General features: G+C 46.3%; 1 protein-coding gene across 9 annotated transcripts in view; it reads left to right on the top strand.

Moving 5' to 3' along the window:
- The first annotated feature begins 911 nt into the window (after positions 1-911).
- LOC121595635 (potassium voltage-gated channel protein Shaw-like) overlaps positions 912-21,184 on the top strand; it is a 67,069-nt gene continuing 46,796 nt past the window's right edge. For 3 of the 9 annotated variants that reach the window (XR_006005196.1, XM_041919746.1, XM_041919738.1), the window contains exons 1-2: positions 912-1,154; positions 2,707-3,142. The gene's annotated coding sequence lies outside the window, so the exon portion shown is untranslated. The remainder of the gene's footprint in view (positions 1,155-2,706; positions 3,143-21,184) is intronic. The other 6 variants (XM_041919744.1, XM_041919743.1, XM_041919745.1 and 3 more) reach the window with 6 other exon arrangements.

Genomic DNA, 21,184 nt, shown 5'->3' with positions numbered 1-21,184 from the left:
GCGATTACTCCCGCATCGTGGCGGCGGTGTAGGAAGTGTAGTTTTATTATCATTTTTTTTTGGTTCACTTGTACACATTCTCCACAAGCTCTGGTTAATGTTGCTTCACACTAGAGCGGTCGTCTCTCGTGCGCTCACGGTCGGTTTGTATGTAACGCTTTCATAACATTGGAGAACGTGTAGCGGGTCGACGGAGAGCAGCACCTTCTCTTCGTCGATTCATGCTCTCGCTACCGTTGGTGGATTATTTTCGTCGATTTTCAACAACTCACGGCCTGAAAGGCAGTTTCAGTTCGCTCATTCTCGCTCGCTCTCTCTCTCTCTTTAGAAAATCTCTGCAATATTAAATGCACTGTTAGTGCAGGTGGTTCAAACATTGAGCATAAAGCAATCTGATTATAGAGATCAGTTTAAATCAAAACAACAAAAGTGATTACCATGAGAAAATTAGTAACAATTATTTATTTCTTTTTAATTTCGTTCAGCTTGCATTAGATTGAATCAATGTTATTTTATTCAATTTTATTTAATAATATTTAACATTATGTAATAATATGAATTTGTTATATAAGTTGAAAAGTTCAGAGAAATCGAGTAATATATAGGACGGCATTGACAAAACCTAGACATTTATTTTATTAAATTTTTATTCTACGTAACGAACTATAAATTGAAGAAAAAATATCTTCATTATTTTGAAATAAGATGAAATTAAATGAGACTGTTGTTAACACGAACATGAAAAAGAGGCCTAAAACAACACGAAAACCTTCCACTCCACTCTTTCCAATGTTTGACAACCCTGCGCAACCCACCGTAGTAAACTCAGCAAAGTCGACGAAACCGTTGATTTCAACGCCGTGAGCCGAGATCGTGCCTGCCGAGCGGCGCCACTTTTCAGTAGCAATCGAGACGTCGTTCGATTCCTTCGCAGTTGCTTCGGAACGTCCGTTTAGCGTCCGCCAAGGGACGGTGTTCTCTGCCATACCCGTCGAGGACCTTCGTGTGCCTGTGTAGGTGTGTGCGTGCGTCTGTGTGTGTTTGTCCGTGGGTGGACCAGTGGACGGGGCACGGTTGCACACGTGCTTGAGTGCGAACGACCAAAAGTGTATCTGTGCTTGTGTGTTAGTGTATCCTTTTTTGTGTGTGTGCCTGTAAGTTCCACGGAAAGAATCCATGTCCTTTATTAAAAGGGTAGAGCAAGTGTGTGTGTGCGTGTGCGTGTGGGTGTTGGGGGAGGGCAGGTGTAGACCACCCACCTCACTCCATTACGGGTCTATAGTAAAGGTAGACACTACTAATGGTAATGGTGCTGACGGTGGTAGTAGCGGTCTAGCAGCGTGTTTCGTGTGTGCGTGTGTACTGTAACAGCACAGTACAGGCAATGGTAGAGGAAGAACTCGCTCGCCCACTGTCCCACTGGGACGTCCCTTTTTTTTGCAGACTGAGGGATGGGGAGACTTCGGTGTCGGGTAAGCCTCTTCTGGCAGGCAGGCGGCTGCTTTCGTCTGGAAAACAATTGCCAACCGGGAGTTTTCAAGTATAGTTTAAACAGACGCAAACACTCCTTACAAACGGGCATTGTTTGGAGCCTCTGTCTGTCGCCTTTGTACATTCCTTTGCACCAGCCCTTTGATCGTGAAGACATTTGCAACGCGCGTGGAGAGCGTGAAGTTATTTTTAAGTAACGGGGGTTTCCATTCGTTTTCTTCTTCGGGAGGTTTTTGACTAAACGAGCGCCCCCCCCCCCCCCGAAATTATGCTTCAACAGCAACCGGAGCAAATAAAACCCTCAACAAATAGAACCCCTTCAGCAGGGTTTGCTGTGACACTCGTTTCCAAGGGGCAAGGCAAGTTAAAAAAAAACGATTCAATCAAAACTCGCTTTTCTTTTCTCCCAAACCCGTCCACACGCTTGTGGTACGGTTTGCTTTTCATTTTTGTTTAATTTTATGTCTTTTTCAAAGAGCTCCTTTAAGGGCCTCCCTAATTGAATGTTTCTAATATAACGAAGAAAAAAGGGATTGAAAATGGGCGTTACGTTCTCGAAAAGAGGTATCGAATCAAACCTCCCAACCTTCGAACGGCAGCTCGTTCGCAATAGGGGGAGAAAAAAGGAAAAAATGCAAACATTAGCCACCCGTCCGAAGGTTTTGTTTTATGCTTCAAATTAAAGACCCCGCTTCATGTTCAACTGGTCGTTGATAATGACATTGGGTAGGAGAAAATAAACAGCCTGACCTTCCCTTTCGAAGGCAACATTCAATATAGTGTGTGTGTGTTTGTGCGTGTGCACGCGTATGAGTGTTTTCATAATTTTACAACATGTGATCCATTTTTCGCCTCCCATTCCCATTTTTTCCTCTCGCAATAGCACCACCGCACGCGTGTGTGTGTGTGTGTGTACGTGTTCATAATAATTCCCTGAAGGATGTAAGAGCCTGTGCGCGCTTGCAGCTTGTTTGCAGCCCGAAAGCTCGCTCCGGGCTGGTGTAAAAAGTGGAAAATAAAGTGTAGAAAAAATGTGTCGTCCGTAAAAGAAATGACGGTGAAAATGGTAATCGATCGGTGTCGCCTACACCACCACCAGCACCACCAGCACCGGCCGGGCCGGCATTACGTGCTGCAAATGGTTGAAGCGCTTCGTATCTGATCAGTGTGTGACCCCGCGGTTGTTGTTGATTTCTTTTTTTTTTTTTTTTGGAGGTGGTCTAAAGCAATAAAGCGCCCAGTTTTGTCTGCTTTCCTTTTCTCGTGCTGCGACCTCCAAGAATGTACGCTGCTGCGAGTTGTGCTGTGTACTGGCTGAAGTGACACTACCATCAAGTGGGTGTGTGTTGGATGGTGTGGCGTCGTGTGCGTGTGCGTCGCAAGTAGTGAAAGCCTGTCGTGGAGGTGAATCCTGGAGTGCTTTCGACATCACCGCCGAGTCAAGACGCCATTCGGTTGCTAAACAAAAAAGGGTCCTCCACGAGTTTTTTCCCTTCATTTGCTTCGTGACGGAACGGAAATCCTGTCTTACTGCGTACGGCGCGGCCAAACAAGCCAGCTAGTTTGTGTGTGTGTGTGTGTGTTGCGTGTCGTTGAAGGTCGCCGGAGGCCATTAGGGGTACACCCCCCAGCGTGGAAGCAATGTACGAAGGTAAGGCTTTAAATAATGTATTCGCATTATCTTACACAGCACACAGCCAAATTTAATGTACGACCGCCCGGGAAGAGAGCGGAAGGAGAGTGAGCCGGACGGAAGCAGTGCAGTGAACCAATAGTTAGTGGTTTTAATCAACGGTACTGGTGTAAAACAGGGCGCACTGGTGACCGTTGTGGTGTTGTACGGTTGACCACAGGGCGGGAGTCTCCCACAACGCGCGCGCGTGTTTGCGGTGCGAAGAGTGGTGTACTGTGCCTCGAACAAGGACGACCCCACGCAAGGACCCTACTGGAATTGGATCGATAAAATCGATTTTACCGATAGAACGGGCCCGCTCCTGTTGCTAGGTGGACGGTGGACCAGCTTCTTCTCTCGCTCGGCTTGGTATTTATGACAGCTCCCTTTGGGGCGACGGTGCTGTGTTTGTTGGCATATTTGGTGCCCTTTCTAGATGAAATGGAATAATGAATTAACTCGAAATAAATTAAACGTAATAATCATTCCTCTGATCAATGCAAACTTCAGAGAAAAATCTTTATTCATTCTAATTTTAACGCCCAAAATTGACAACTCAAGGAACAATATTGAGGCGGTAGCATATGAGTAAGAGATACGGTTTAAGGTTCCGCGGGATTGCGTGCACGTGTGGCTTGCGACCATTAACCCTCCCGCTACAGGTGGTTCTATTTTGGAACATTTCAATTTTATCACTACCCAGAAGGGCATTAACTAACTATCTACCGAGTCAGGCACCAAAATAGCTTGCTCGTGTGAAACTTTCCCCGTTGCGTGGTGGCATCACTGGCGTGGGAGAAAATAAACAAGGCGTTACATCAGGACCGGCTTGAGGATGTATTAATAATGTTGTTAAATTTGGCATTTGTTTCAACTGACATTTAATATGTTTTGCTAATTTAAATCACCAAAAATCTTAACTTATTATCATCAAAGTTTGAAATAAGGTAATACTTATTCCTGGGGTTCCTCTGTGTGACACCCACAATCGCTTAATGATCCATTTCCTTTTTCCACTAATCCTTACTTTCCAAAGCTCCATTCTATACATCTGTCACTTGAGTCTGTAGTATTAATTCATTTCCACTCATAAACTCCCAGCTCCAGTTAAGAATAAAGCTCAAAGCACCAATCCGTGCCGAGTCTAAACGGTGACGTCGAAACCCACCCAAACGAACGACGAGAACGAGTTCAATTTATAAACTAATTCCCGGCCCAAATCCCGACAACCCTTCTGCAATGAAGCATTAAACCCACTTCATTGGTAAGGTCGCTTAATCTTCGTCATCGTTCGCATCCTAAAAAGCACAACCCAGTTGCCTTAACCCCAAGGCAAAAGATCGCTTCTTTAGCCAAGTGATAGTGGGACTCCCTTTTTACCACCATTTGCACCGGCACCCGTTGTCACACTGGCACAATACGCATCAGATGTCAGGTTCGGGGAAAAGTTCGAACGAAAAAAAAAGCTCTCCAGCTTCAAGAGGGGTGAACAAATTGCATTTTAATTTGCTCGGCAAAAGTGAATTATTGCAGCTAGGGGTTGATTGCAAAACACGAACAGCAATGCTGTGCACTCAAGTGGAAAGGGTGTGTGTGTGTGTGTGTGAAATTGAATGACTGTTGATGTCTTGCGAATGCTCCAAAGCTCCATTTCTTTGCTCGAGTGCATTTCATAGGTCACATGCTGGTCTTTGAATCCTTCTGCACGCGCTTGTGTGTGTGTGGTTGTGTGTGTGTGTGTGTGTGTGTGTGTGTGTGTGTGTGTGTGTGTGTGTGTGTGTGTGTGTGTGTGTGTGTGTGTGTGTGTGTGTTTGTGGTTGAGTACACACAAGTTCGCCTGAGATTGTAATGGTGTGTACGAATGTGCGAATGTGTATGTCGATTAAACAAATCAGCCTTCCAACGCACGCCTTTTTTCCGCCACCACCGCGAACCGTACCGCACACACATTCGCCATTACACGATGTGGTCGTGTACCAAGCGAACAGCAGCACCACACCAAGAAAGTAAGGGAGATTATACCATCCTACTCTCTCAGTCTCTCTCTCTCTCTCACACTTTTTCTCTGCTCCACTTTCCTCACTTCACTGTGGAAAAAGCTTTTCTGTGTTTCTACGCCCGCCAGCCAACGCACACCATTCGCGCGGGCGGGAAGCCCGAAATCGAGGCGTTTCGTACCGAGCATCCTCTCGGGTGGGAAGCGAACTCGAGAAGGCGGAGATGGGGTGGCAAAATTACAGCACAAAAATGCCGGCTAAAGTAAAGGCGGTTGGGCTTTTCCGGGATCGGGAAGCGAGCGGGTTTGACCTCCAGCCGCGGTTTCGTTACGAATGCGCCGCTCCACTCCGCTCGGTGTACGGGAGGAATATTGATTTTACGATTCCCAGCGCGCGTACGTCGGATCCTGGTCGGGAAGTAATGGGTGAAAAGTAAGACAAACTCTTTTCGGCTCGTAGTATAAGGTTTTTTTATTTTTGAGGCTTGCTGTGACTGGTAGCGAGAGAGTGAAAGATGAAGGAAAATACAACCTTTGCTCGCAAATGGCAATCAGCAAAAGAGGAACCACAAACCCTCGGAATCGGAACGGAGGCTCAACGACATAAATTGAAAATAATACTACATGGCACGTGCTGAGAGTGGATTTTTGTGTGTCAGCGGGGAACAGTATATCAGTGCGCAGGCAGGCACAATTAATTGAATGATAGCGCACGATGTTTGCGGTGCAATTTGTGACGGTTTTGGGACGTTTGGTACCATTTGATGAGGTATTTTATGACGATGTTATACAAAATATGTCGGATACTTCAAAACTAAAGCTCTGCTATAACATGCTTTTCGTGGAATAAGCACGCTTTTTAGAGGCTTATTACAAAACGGCTCTAAAATCCTGCTTAACTTCGCTTCAGCGAGCCAAATTCATCTCACAGCACAAATCTTTCCATAGCAACAACCATCATGAAGCAGGGATTACATGAATTTGGTGAAGCACACAGCTTTGTACCCCCAAAAACATGGACCACCTTTCCTCTAGTTTGGGGCTCCAACCCACCCCGGAGGGGAAACAAATCTCTTTTTCATTTCACATCAAAAACTCCGGACTTCTGTTTGTTTACATGCCCATTTTCATTTCTGGTTGTCTAGCCTCCGCCGGACCGCTTCGGGCGATTGGAACAACCTGCACCATATCACATCACAACTCAACGCACATGTTGCTCATGCTGTGTGTGTGTGCTTTTGAAAGAGTAAAGAAATGGACACAAAAAAGGAGCAAGAGAGGGATTTCATTTTGGAAAGCGCCTCCAGGAAGCAAACACAAAAGGGAACGACCGAGAAGTGATTGTACAAATTCAAAAGCACAAAGTCAACGTGCTTGGACAGCAACAAAAATAAACGCAATGGAAGAACCCATTTGCAGGGCAGGGCCAACCCAGAAGCCATTGCTATAATCGTAATAGAAAAAAAACACAAATCCATTACAACAAAAAATGGCGAAAAATGTCCTGTATGCTACCGTTCAAATGCCGCCCAACATTCTAATACCCATTAATCAGGGGGCCGACTGGGAGCACTGTTGAATGCAGCAAACCGTACCGCTGTACAGAACCCTCCCCCTCGATGGCCTGCTGTTTGCACCACAGCCGTGAAACCTGATGCAAATACTCAGTGCCCCGGTGCGAGTTTGCATGTGCATCGTTGCGTGCAGCACCCAACCCGAACCGAAGGTATGTGTGTGATCGTTCAACCGTAGCCAACCGAACCGAACCCCCGTTGCATATCGCTCCTGCGAGTGGAATGCAAAACTAAGCTGCATGTACTGCACACGGTGGTGTGTCGGATGAAGTTCTGCACGGAGCGCGACAGCCATTGCGATGGTATGCGGTTTGGCGAAAGCTGGCGCTGCCGAGGCTGGTGGAAGAGTCGGAAGGAGAAAAAAAAAGTAAATGCATCACATTGTGCAGATAGTTGGGCGCGGACATTTATTATCACTCGTCTGCGTGTGGAGAGTGGTTTCATTTTATTTTGTACAGAATTTATTGTAGTCGTTCTGTTTTTCCTCTCTCACGTACACATGAAAATGAAGACTCTCCTCAGCAGCACAACACCTTCCGGGCGCTCTGTTACTGACAAACCGTTAATGAATTCTGCTAACAAACTTGGAAGCGTTTCCTACCCACTGCCGGCAAACAGCTTGCAAACATATTTCAATCCAACACATACGAAGGCTCCGTTTCAGTGCATTTGCATTTGCCACTCCTGGTTTGGGGCTCTGCATGGCGAACTTTTCACCACTCACATTCACAACCACTCATTCGCAGATTGTTTTCCGGGGCGAGTGAGAAGGATCAGTTGAAGCAAAAGGGGATCTTAACATGATTACAGTCATTACGCTGCTTGGAAAAGATGGATGAATGAGGCAGCAGCTATGCACAGGCAAATGAATGGTTCGTTTGGAGCTAGTTGAATTATTTTCACCTTTTCGTCGGTGTGTGTGTGTGTGTGTGTGTGTGTGTGTGTGTGTGTGTGTGTGTGTGTGTGTGTGTGTGTGTGTAACTTAATTACATTCGTGCTAGATTTTTATTCATTACAAACTTTGTGCTTGCGTGCTTTAAGAAATGTCACTTCAAGAAGCTTTCAACGTCGCAAAATGCGCCCAGCGCTGCTCGCTGTCTTTCCATTGTGCACCGTCGCTGTCTTAAACACATCTGCACTGAGCAGAACACAATTTGCATACTAACCAACTTGGTCTTCCTACAGTCCAGATTCATTAAACGCTACAAGATAAGATGCGATGAGACCCATCCGTGACTAAATGAAAGCCCGCTCAGCAACATTATTACGCTGTCCCGCGCGTGTCGCATAATGCACCTGTCAATCTGAATCCTGGGTGTGCCGGTGCGTGTCCCGGAAGTGTAGCCCAAAAGTTTGGTGCAAGGATGGTGCAGGAGAAGGATAAATCAAATCCAACCAACCCTCCAGGACACCGTCTTCCTGCGAACCGTGCGCTGCAAACGCAACCGTTCTGTGCAAAGCGCCCTCAACGCTTGCAAACCAACAGCAGTCGCTGCCCCGACAAGAGAACACTGGCCACAAGAACGGTGAAAGCTACACACCATATTTTCCTTCCCTGACAGGTGTGAGAGTGACGGGGAGTGATGGGAAAAGGCAAAGAAAAAGGAGGGAAAAAACACAATGCGCCCCCCTTTCTCAAGATTGCTTTCCCCAAACGGACACAAAACTGACGCGCGCTCTGGCTGGAAGTGTGCGTGGAGTGATTGTTCCTGCTGAATGTTTAATAACACTGCGGACAGTGGGGCCTGCCGGGGCGGTCGAATGGTGCGAATTAAAAGCTCAGCAGATAACGCACACTCACACACACACACACTGAAAAAGAACTGGTAAAAAAGCCAGTGCCGTACAATCTGGCGGTGCCAGCTGGTGCCAGGCTAAATGATCATGGTTAAATGGAGATGGAGCGGGAGAAGCAGTAAAAAAAAAGAGATGAAGAAGGGAAAAAAGCGAACGAAAGCAAATAGAGCTGAGCGCACGTTGCTCTCACATTTCATCAACAGCAACACCAGCGACGTCGGTCGACGTGTGCGTCGTGCAAGCTGCAGTGCGAATGTGGCAAGAGATCATAGTCATGACCATTGTGCGGGTAACAAAGGGGGAATTGAATCGTACTGCTGCTTATTCTTAAAGTCGTTCAGCTCAGATAGATCCTTGCACGCTGCAATATCAATATCAAAATAAAGAGATAAGATATTTGCCCTAAAACGCCTAAAAGTATGCAATTTGCTGTACAAATTTAAGTTATTTACTGTCTTTGCCTTTTAATGCGATATTTCTTAACAATTGTACTCTGTAGGTAAAAGTTAAAGCAGTTTTTATTTTGATATGAAACATGTTTGGCCATGATTTTTAATAATAGATCCTTTTTTTGTGTTCAGAACATCACACTCGCCTAATTAAATTATTCCAACACCTGTTGGTGGCGCTTGCTGCTGATAAAACGGACAAGTTTCACCCCGACAAATAAAACCATTACTTTCAAGGTGAAAATGGTCTATCCTTGGTGGTGGTGAAAGTCCCAAAACGGAACCAAAGGAACAAAAAACCCTCAATTCCCACTCCCCACAGGCACACCGATCGCGTGTCAATGTTTCATAAACAATTAGCCGGACAGCCGCATGTGTGACCGTCGGCTACGGTGGGCCTTTTTTGGAGCGCTAAAAACGTGCGCTTTAATTTCCCAAGGCCGCTGTTTTGGGCATCGATAATAGTGCCTGTCACGCCACAATAAAGAAAGGCCTGCTTGTCTGCCCCGTCCAAAAACCACGGCCGCTCGCCTGTATTTCCGGGTGGCCTGTAAATGGTGTTTAAAACATTAAAAGAAAGCAACACTACAACAACTGTGTAGTGAAATTTCATTATTCATCGGGTTTTTCGGGAGCCAATCGAAGCCCCCGGACGCTTAATTGCGTTGGCTTTTCACGTACGACACGCACCATTAACCGTGCGCATCGTTCACTGGGGCGAACTCCGGTACAACGGCAAAACGGGGACAAAAATTAACTGTACATGAAGCGGAATGAACGAATAAATAAAAAAAACATCAAATGCTTATCCGTCACTGGCAGGCATCGGGAGTTGATTGTGTTAAATACTTTTAAGCGCTTTGCGATACAGGCACTGGCCCTGGATCAAAAGCCATCCAGCGCTATTTCTGCCGTGATGCGAAGGAGACAATGCGCGGTTTTTATTCTTCGCTTTTGCTCCGTACACGAATCGATTTATCCAAAGCAGCAGCTGTTGGGGCGAAATGCTGCCTTCAACGTTTCGCTCTGTCGTTTTTTTATTCCATGCACGACCGTTTGATGCTGGAGGCGCGTAATTATGGACATACCTTGCGTGTGCCCGAGTGTCTGTGTGCTGTGAAGGGAATGGGACGGATTTTTATGTCATCATGTTGCTTCTGGCTTCCGGCAGCGATGAGATTGTGCGCACACTGCTTTGCCGGTTTGAGCGTCACTGTGCAGTGGTGCTTGGAGTTGGCATCATTCGGAGTCGTAACGTCAGTGAAGCTACTTTTCGGCAGCACAAACTGAGCCCTCCAAGGTTCATCTTGCTTGTCAGGGGTTTGTGATGATTCCTTTTTTTTATGCTGCCAAGCTACCGTACAATGTGGCCGACGGAAAATCTACCTTCAGAGCAAGCAAAAGGTAGCAGCATAAGCCAAACCAACCTAATAAAATGTACACAAACACAACCACACACCTGTGAGTCTTGTAATCTTCTAGAAGGGCGGTACAGTGGGACATGCTATCGGGTTACGGTGGGAGAGATGAGCGTTTCACAACCTAAACGTTACCCAACCCAAATCGTGTAAGCTGAACGGATGGGCGCTTCAAAGTCTTAAAAAAACACCACCCGGGCACCACACCAAATGATAAACTCCTACTCATACTTGCATACTTTGCGGTTTACACTGTCAGCTTTCGGTTGCAGTTCGAAGCCCAACGTGTATTCGTTTCGGTTGCCCTTCACTGCCACTGCCCGTACACCATTCACCGCATAATGTGTGCGCACACCGTCCCGCGAACATAATCGTAAAAAATAAAGTTTGAACATTGCACGCAATTTATTTCTGATAACGATTTTATGGCCGTGCTGTTGAGCAGCGGAACGCACACGCCGACGGCTGAACGCACACGTGTGTGTTGGTTGGTGTGCCGTTTTTTTTTTTTTGCTGGATTGTGTAGAAAGCTGGGAAGGTACTGTGCGTGTGAATGCGATTTTTATGATGCCCCGAAATGGGACAGTCGCACCGTTTTCCCTTCTACCTTCTCGTTCGGGTGGGACGACATAATGGTACGTTCTTGTGCGTTTTTGCTTCGTTTTTTCCTGCCTCATTCCTATTATACCTTTGCTGCCATTCGGTTGGGTTTACTATTTTACTCGCGATTTGAATGATGGAGCTGAAAATAGTGCGGTGCAGTGCGAGTAGAGCAAGTAAGCAAAAAAAAAAACAAATCCGTCTAGGCAGGGCGGGTGACTTTTGTCAACGATCCAAACGAAAATGGTTCGCGGGCCTCGTCGTGCAAAAGGGGCTACTCGCCGCGACCGACCTGCACGGGATGAGCAAGAAATGGATATTTTTATGTCCCCGCTATTATGATGATTGCGGGGCCATCGAGAAGAAAATCGTGCCCCGTGTTGGTATGTGTGTGTGTGTGTGTGTGTGTGTGTGTGTGTGTGTGTGTGTGTGTGTGTGTGTGTGTGTGTGTGTTTCGGTGTGGTTGTGGTATAATAAATTGAAATATGTTGGCGTGCAGGACAGTTTGGTTGACGGATTTCAGCGGCCACCGTTTGCTGCAAATAAAACAATGAACTGTATGACGTCATAACATAGTTAAGCGAACTTTTCAATTACTTTTCAAATCAACATTAGCTGTTTAACTAAATTTATACACGAAATCATTGAATAATCGTTGAAACAGTTTAACACTTTAACGTAAAATTGAATGCTTCTTCTTTCACCATGGAAAACATTTTCAATTTGTTCCTCTTAAACCATTTATAAATAGCCTTCTTCGGACACTACCCATGGCTGAATTCAATCTCACTCTATTCTATCTCCAGCACTAACCGTAAGCGATTTAGCAACAAACACACTTTGCCCACTTTCGATTGCATCACGTTCACGTACAATGTTGCACGATTTCACGATTACGACACGGTCCACCTTTTACCTCGCTCGGGAACAGATTGACAATCATCCTGCCAGCCGTCTGCCGGGCTGATCGTTTTCTAGCGAACCCCGTTTCTCCGCCCCGGGGGCTAGCGCGGCTAGAAGGTAGAATATGCTTCACGCGGCAATTCCGACCCGTCACGGACAGTGGTGCTTGCTCATGCTGAACTGCCCGTTCCATCCCTTCCTTTGCAGTGGACCGGACTTCTGATGTTTTATGACACGGAATGGCCAAACTATTCCACCCTGCCTCGTCTCACCACTCGTATTTCACACATTTCAAATGCACTAGCTTCATGTTTAGTTCCCACTCTTCCCGCCTGTTTATCGTTCTGTCTTGTCTCTTCAACCCAGCCGAACGGTGACCATCTATCATCTCCAAGTCCAAGTGCAACCGAAGTAAACATGCTACAACACCCAACACACACACACAGTGAGCGGCAAATGTGTTCTTCTCTAAATATGTTTAATTTCATTCGCTTGCACGGTCGCCTGCACACACGTGTGTTGGCGTGTTTGTGTGGGAATGTTTGCGATTCAATCTGTGCAAACATGAAGATGAGCGTGTGGGCTTCTTTCCCTCTCCGGTAGAATGAACTTCGATACACAAAACACCCGCTACCCTGGGAAAGATACTCGAACCATTAAATGGACAAATAAACAAATAACTCCCGTGCTCTATTTTTACTATCCCGGCCGAAGGTAGCAGCACGTGGGAAGGGAAGAATGGAATGGAGTCGAATCAAATGAAGATGCTCCGAAAGGTGTATCTGGTGATGTTTGAAATGAAGAGAGAGAGAGAGCGAGAGAGAGAGAGAGCGAGAGAGAGAGAGAGCAAAGAAAAGAGAAGAAAAAATCTCTGCCCCCGGGAAGGAGAAAATCTATTTTCCCAGCAGATACGCACCGGGCACTGGGCGCCTCCACCACTACCAAGTGTAATTACGCGGATGAAGGTGTTAGCCAGCGGTTTTCACTTTCCACCGTAGTTTGTCTAGTACTTTTATCATTTTACCGCTTGCTCGATGATATCTTGTTTTGCGGCGTATCATTGGGGGATGATGCTTCTCCGTCTCGGTAACCGCAATCACACTGAATACAGGTTGTGTCATACAAATAAGCGCATTTAAAGGTGTTTTTGGGTATTTAACGTTGGATCCTTGGCATATTTAATAAAGCCGAATGTGAAACAAAATTTTAAAAGAAAATTCCAATACCAAACAAGACTTATTATAGTTACATTAATATTGATTTATTCATTTTCTATAAATGATTTAAAGATTACCACTTAAGGTGAGCCTTGCAATGTAGGCGTTAGCAAAAATATTAAGATTGTTTATGAACGAAAGATTGTTTTAACGTTCAACATTGTGAATATTTTTGTTTGGTAATCACTGTAGTGCATTAATAAAACGGTTTGCCTCTTTGCTCGGACCACAGCAAAAAGGCGTGAAAAATACCGATTGGACACAACGATCACGCGGTCATCTTCTGCCCACGGTTGGCACTTTCCAGTTGGAAAATCAACACTATTTTTTTTCCTTTTTCCCGCTCAACCAGCGAGAGTGATAGAGAGGTATCATCCTGCGGCAAAAGCAGACCGAAACCACAGACACCCCCAGACCCGGGATGCATCATAATTTGCGTGTTTTTAATTTCAATTTGCTTCACACCAGCAGGCGCGGGCGAGGGCGAGACAACCAGCAGCGTGAGGCCCGTCCAGCGTGTCGGTTTTGGCTGGGGCACTAAAATAAACGTCAGCCAGCCAGCGACAGCAGGAAATGTCGTGTGCAGCCGGCCCGTCGTGCTTGACTAATCGTGGTTGACATTTTTACGCGCGAGTTGCCCGCATAGCGCCAAAGGTGTGCGCGGACAGTGGGGCGTGAAAAAATAACATTCAAACCACCCTCCGGTTGAAGCTGATGTTGTTTTAACGGTAAAATGAAGCACGGGAGAAAAAGGGGGGGAAAAGAAACCCACTCTAAAAAAATCAACCACAAAACAAATGTACCGCTTGTCCCGCTGACAAACTGTCCGTCCAAGCATCGTCATTAACATCATCATCATCAGCTTCCTTCTCCGCATCATAGCCGTCATCATAATTTTTCGGATGTTGTCAATGGACACTCGATGAAGGTCGCACTGTGACAGAGTGGGGGTAGGGGAAGCGGAAAACAACACACAGACAAGAGTGCTTTCCTTTCGGACCGTTGTGAGCACATTTCTTTCCGCGTACGAATGACCTGTGAAAAAGTGAAGCGACAATTAACCGAATGACATCGGACAGCTCCGATTGCCAAAGGGGAGTCGGATGGTGGATGCTGGGATAAGTGAAAAGAAACAGAAAAATGTGCACCTACCACGAGACTCTCCTGGCCTGCAGTTTGATCAAGTGGAAAATTTCGATTTCAGTACGATAAATTCCACCACTTCGGGAGAGTAACAGAGAGAAACGGAGAGCACCATCGAATTGAATGTCAGCCTAGGGCCAGCGGGAATGTGAGTAATTGAATGAAAATCGGTCATCAGTGTTTTTTCCCCTTCCTCTCCACATTTCCACCCAAAGGGGTCACCCCTCCGGTGGTTGATTATTGGAAAGAAAAAGCCCAAAAGGGCAACCGAGCAAAAACAAAAAAGACACCTCCCGGGAGGGTTTAGTCCCCCCCCCCGAAACGGCATAAAACGCATGAGGGGAGGGCGAAATCCAATCCACCGATAAACACGGCCGACGTGATGCAGCGGCGTCGAAAAGGTGAAACAATTATTCGGACGAGAAAACAAGTGTTGTTTGTCCAGCAGCGCCCGTGGGGAATTGGAAAGGCATGGACGAGCGACCGTTGCGCCCGTTGGGCTGTATTCAATTTCAGGCGAAATGGTTTGCACACTGTTTCTACACTCTACCTGCATCTTGTCTCCCACCGATACCTTATCACGTGCTGTTTGCTCACGGTTCTGGTATTAAATTGGACAACACGGCAAATCAATTTTGACTCGGTGTGTTCGCTTTGTGTGTGCGATTGGCTACAGTCATGCCATCGTGGTAGGTTGCAGACACAATTGCAACACGGAATCGACAAGCGTAATGACGGAGCGAATGACGCGGTGATCGACATCCACACGCTTTGTGATGGATTTTCCATGTTTCGTGTGTCGTTGGTTGTTTGATTGCTTTTGGAAGCTAATGATTTGATGCAGTCATTTGATGGGTTTTTTTTGTGGGAAGCTATACTAGTTTTAGAGATGAACGATGATTTTATTTCATCACACGTGATAATAAAGCAAGCGGAGGCTTATTAAAAATGAACTTCCTTGTCCGCTTCTATTCTGTAAGCACATAAGCTTCGAAGCCTCTTCGTCACTTTGCCCGCTCTTGCTAACACCTTACTAAACCTTATTCCCTTGGGAGTAATAACGAAACACTCATAAAAAACTCGATATAACATCTCACACACAAACAAAAAGAATCCTCTACCAACATGTCCCGAGATAAAAGCCGGCTAAAAATACCACATTCTTCAAAACGATGCGGTAGAAAGCAATACAGGGCTCCGGCCGCCGGGCGAAATAGATCACTGCCTCTGGGTCATATTTTCGATCCAACCTTCGCTCCGGCAGGGAGGCCAAAGAGGTGAGATTCATTTTTAATAACCTCATCAAGCAGCCAACCAACCGCATGCGGCCAAGTAGCGCAATATATATATACGCTACCTGCCTGTTCCGGGTGTAATCTCCTGTGAGCTATCCGCAGCACAACAGCGCCAGTTAGTGCGCTTGCGATTGGCCAGAAAGAAAAAGAAGGCCTGTCGATGGTGCAGACTCTTGGGGGAACTTTCGGGTAGGAGCAACACTCGACAATTTCTGCGCCAGCAGTTCTGTTTGCGGTCGCTGTCAACTGTGTATGTGCGGCTCTTGACGGCATTGAAAAATGAGGTGAAAATGCGGGCGAGAAAATACAACTCACCACTCAGCCAGACCACCACACAAAACACCGAATCTCGGGCACTGTTGTCCCAAACGGCACACAAGACATCACGCGTGGAAGAAGTACTTGAGGCTCGAGCAAAGCTTCAAGAGCTTGCCTACAAGAGCGCACTGGCGCATTTGGCTTGGAAGTGGGGAAGCGATTCTAGCACCTTTTGTGTGGTGTTCCGCGTCCCCGTTGGCAACCACGATCACACTTTGTGCGAAGAGAGGGAACGGTTTCGGAGTTGGGAACTTATTTACCATCCAGAGTGAAGCTAATCACATCCGTTTTCCAAGCCGATGAACAAACTAACGGGAAGACAACAGGGAGACAGTTGGGTTTGGGGTTTCTCGTGGAAGCAGTAGTAAAAGTCGAGTAGAGTAATGGCACACAAAGTCTGTAAGTAGCTAGAGTTCTAGTTCTCTCAGTATAGAAAAGGTGGAAGGTTATGTAGCAGAAGCGAAAGCTTCAAGCAGTTCTTCATCAAGTTCCCTTTTTCAAATGATTCTCCTTCGTTAAAGCTTGATTTAATTAAAACCATTTCATTTGAACTGGTTTCAAGAGCAGTTGCAGGTGCAAACCACTGCAAGTGGATTAAGTAATGCGAATTGAATCACAGCAGGCGTTTTGTTGTGCTAATTGCATACTTTAGGGCGGATTCTTCAGCGCCGTGGTTTAGCAAAGCTGTAATTTAGCATTTATTTTCTCTTTTAATAAAAATCATTTAAATTAACAGTAAATAGCAATTGAAACGTATGAGAAACTCCACTGAGCCAGCTGGTTTTTTCAATGTAACCTCAATTCGAACCGAATAAACAGTGCTAGCACGTTATACATTTTCCACACAAAGCAAACAGCAATTTTACATAAATAATCATATCTGTTTTCCGACCAGATCTATTGAGCGCTCTGCCCCAAGCCACTCTACGTCGCATTAAAATGCATGCATCATCAGCATAATGAATGGGGCCGCTTGTCTCGGTTACAGTTATTCCATTAGCTGGCATTCATTAACCCTGTCGGCTGTCGGGGGCAGAACGGGGATTGATTTTACCAGCCCGTCAATTACCTGCATATTTCATCCAATTCAATTTCCGTGCACGGTGGAATTGGTTTCGGATCGGTATCGGAAATAAAGAGAGCAGTCTCGGTACGAAACGAAAGCCCCATTGGCATGGTTGAGGTTTTATCGATTTCAATTCCATAATCGATTAAAACAACATCCCGTAAACTTCAATCTGTGGATGTGGTTTTTCTGTGCACGCCTTTCAATGCCTGTGGTCTTGCGTTTGTACTTCTAGATGACATTTCTCACTCAAGAGATGAGTTTGTTATTCCAATTTGGTTTGAGAATATATTTATATTTAATTTTGCATCTGTGAGTAAAGTCCGATTGGAATTGAAAGACGGTTTTGCATTTCACTACGGCTCAGGATGACCAAGGACAAAGCTTTCTTCACTCCACCGCATCACGATCGATCTCTGCCATGTAGCATGATTTTGATTGTGCCACTTCAGCACCGGGCCGATATCGATTTTTCCTCTTCATTACCTTCGTCAACCGACCCCATCCCAGCAGCCCACAGCAATACCACAATAACGCTGATAAGACGAAGTTAGACTTCTCTAGTTCACATCCCGGCCCCAGCTTCTCAGCCTCGCTCCCCGTTTCCGATGTTTGCCGTTTGATTTCGGGCAAATCTTCCAATGCCGTATACCTGGAAGCCAGGAAATTATTCTCCCTCCCATCTCCCCACAGCGCTCACGGACCAGCGGGCCGGAACGGTGGGTTTATGCACACGCAAAGAATGTTCGGCGTCTTAAGCTTATAAATGGTGGAAAAGTTTCACCTGAAATGGGAAACACGCCAGCGCGTGGTGTTGCGTGGTGTGGTGATGCTCGCTTGCTTCTCAAAAAACAATTCGGCCCACTCGAGCTTTTCTTTCTTATCATGCCTGAGCCGGAACATTGCCGCGGGAAAGCATCTGCCCCTCCTGCTAGAAAATGGCGAGGACATTTTTGTTGCCGTGGAAAAGAAATTAAAGCTTTAAGACGTTTCCTGCAGCGCACTCCGGCACACTGGGTGGAAGAAACGCGGCCGTGCTTTACGCACCGAACTGTGAACTGTGTCCTTTGTGTCGGGCGCGTGAAACAATAGCTCCAGCAAACAGACCAAATCCTAAACAGAGAGGTAGAAAAAATAATACACAAAACGACACACCGGGAAAAAGGTGAAGGAATGAGAAATGAAAATAAAAATATCTTCCAGCCACACAGCAACGCACGGCATGCGAATGAATGAAGCAGTTATGGGAAATGTGCTGGAAGCAATTTGGCGAATGGGGCAGGCTGGGCGGCCGAGGTGAACTCCCACTCGCACACACACACACACACACACACACACACACACACACACACACACACAAAGCATTCACTCAAGCGCACAACAAAACAACGGGGAGCGTTGTTCCATCAGGCAACCAAAAAAGCCAGCCCCTTTGCCGTCTACCATCGACCGCTCGTCCACCGTTTGCTGATGCTGAGAGTGTTTTAGAGGGGGGAAACCCCCTTGCGTGTGTATGCAAGGATTCCCATGACAGGATGGGCATTATGTTTCGTGTTTCTTCTTGTTGCTTCGCGAAGCTTGCAGGCTATCGTATAAAACCCACACACACACAAACACACACCGAAAAAGTATGAGAATTTGTGAACCATACGTAAGGGAGGGTGGATTAGGGACGCTGCACACACACTGGCAAGAAACAAACATAAAAGGCGCATAAAGACCCGCGCAAAAGAAATGGAGGAGCTGCTGCCGCAGGTGCTGCACCCGGTCTTGGCGAACGAAATGTTGAGATTTTTGTGCCACGCCCGTACCACCCGCACGACCCGAGATTGCTATGGCTGTAACCCATGATCGGTGTGGGCTTGTGGAAAAGATACAAAGAGTTAGAGAGCGAGAGAGCAATAGAGAGAGAGAGAGAGAGTGAAAGAGTGGCTGTGTGAGTTGAGAGAAGGGAACGGTTAGAATGATGAGCAGACATGGGAAATGGTTTCGAGGAATGGAATTTTCCACAGCAAAGTAATGAAACAGATGGTTGATCGGATGCAAAACACATGTATGTATCTAGCATGAAGTGTTGAGAGTGTTGCTATATACATATTCATTAACACAAGGAAGAAAGTAAAACACAGAGGCAAGAAGTTTTAAATTGAAAATTGATGCAAATAGATTCTACTTCAAACACTCGTACAGCAAACGTTGCAATGCATACAACAAAGAACAGTTTGGGCATGTTTTATACATTCCTAATGATAAAGCTCTTAAAAGATTTCAAAGCGCCTTAAAGTATGCTTTCATTCTCATTTTAATAGCGTTTTAATACTCTTCAATCCTTCATCATAGAGCACCATGACAAATCCTCATTGAAATAAAAAGCGCCAGTAAAGCGATGTGATTAAAATTAATTTCCAATTGCTCTTCTCAATTGCTCCATGATTGCTCTTTTTTGCCCGCTTTTCCATCTAATGCTGCATCTGCACCACGCCACCGGTCGGCAAATCAATGAGCAAAAAGCGGCGTGCCGGCCTATTAGTACAGCCCAACGGGTGAACGCTGGGTTTGCTCCCACAGCGAGTTGATTTGCAACGGCAGTGTATAATCACCCTAAATCGAACCCGCACAAGCACCGTCACTCTCGCAACCGTGTTGTGCCTGCAGAGAAGGAGAAAAGGAAAAAACGTGTGCCATTTATTTTTTCTCGCCCACGCCATACAGCTTCCAGGAGAACGGGATGGTGAGGACTCTGTTCTTTCCCGAGCGCTTCTTAGTGGTGGAATTGTTTCAGCAGCAGAACAAGGAAGGATAAAGGCGTCCGGTAGTCCTAATAGTGGTATCATTAAAAATGAGTAGGTTCCGTTACGCTTGTGTTGCTTCGTGATCGTCACCGTCGGAACTCGAGCTGAGATGATAGTGGTCTTGTGCGCTTTAGTTCCTTGGGAGAGTTCCAGCAGACGATTCTTGAGTGAGGAGGTATTCTTTCTTGTGCTAGGAAACAGTTTGCATGATAAATAAGCCTATTGGTATAGTTTGTGTCCTGCTGGATGGCATTATTCATTGCATTACGTTGTACAATGTATATTTTAAGCATTCTCATAAATAAACAGATGCTCTCTTTTAGCAATTCAGTACCATACTTCAATAGAAGTTCTTGAACTTACCCCAAAAATAAAACTTTCATTACATTAGTTCACCCTGAAAGACTCTCTCACCAAGTGCATGACCCTTTTGCCGTTGATTCCGATCTCCCCCAAATCCCTCATGTGGCCACGTACCCAATTAGACGGAATGCTCACGGTCATTAGCGCTCGGGGAATAGGTTTTATTGCAGCAAAGCCCCGTACGCGGTCGGCCGTATCTTGGACGCAGCATTTGCAGGCCCAGCCGAGTAGTCGCGAGCCCTTTTCCGTGCACCATTTGCGTCATGAATTACAACACACACACACACACACTCTGGGATGGTGGAAAATCAGCTCAATGAGAACCCCTTTTTTCGTATGAGCCCGAGCTCAAACGCAGACCTCAGACCTTTCAGCTGGTGGGCGTGTGTGTCTGCGTTGCTAGGCCATGTGCGCACGGTCGTTTGGTCAGGACACACATTTCAGGGCGAAGATCCAGCAGACCCTAACGACCGGTCGCACGGACTGAATTCTTATCAGTGACGACAACGGTGAAGCATTATCACCAAATGACCATCCAGTCTCTGCCCGCCGTTACTGCTACCTCCACATCACCGCCAGTTATTTCTCAGCGAACCAGCACCCAAGTGGGCACCGAAACACCCGCATGTTACGCCTCATGACCAAAAACGGAAAGGGTTTTCAGCGTGTTTTTCATTCTTTTTTTCAACCCGCCTACCCCGCTTTACTGGCGTCATTTTCTCATCCTTTCACTGCCATAATGGTTGCTGCATTTAGCGGCAAGGCATGTCGATCGTGCTGAGCTGGATGCTTGGCTGGGTGTGTTATCTCAACAACAACAAAAAAACCCTCGCTTCAGTACCGCAGCCGCTCTCTCTCTCTCTCTCTCTCTCTCTCTCTCTCTCTCTCTCTCTATCTATCTGTCTCTCTTTCTCTCTGCAAACCATTTCACACCCAGGAAACTAGCTTCCTGTTGGCGGCTAGTTTACTGTGCGGACTGAAAATCCTCCGCTTTCGGAAGGGACCACGCTCTGCTCACTGTTCGCCGGGAGAAAATCGATATAAACCCTCAACGCTCGAAGCTGAAGTAAGAGTCGCTTCGGGGCCACTT

Source organism: Anopheles merus, chromosome 3R, assembly GCF_017562075.2.
Source record: "Anopheles merus strain MAF chromosome 3R, AmerM5.1, whole genome shotgun sequence".
In the NCBI taxonomy this organism is placed as follows: Eukaryota; Metazoa; Arthropoda; class Insecta; order Diptera; family Culicidae; genus Anopheles; species Anopheles merus.
Note: the sequence above shows the minus strand (reverse complement) of the source record. Positions and strands in the feature narration are given on the sequence as shown.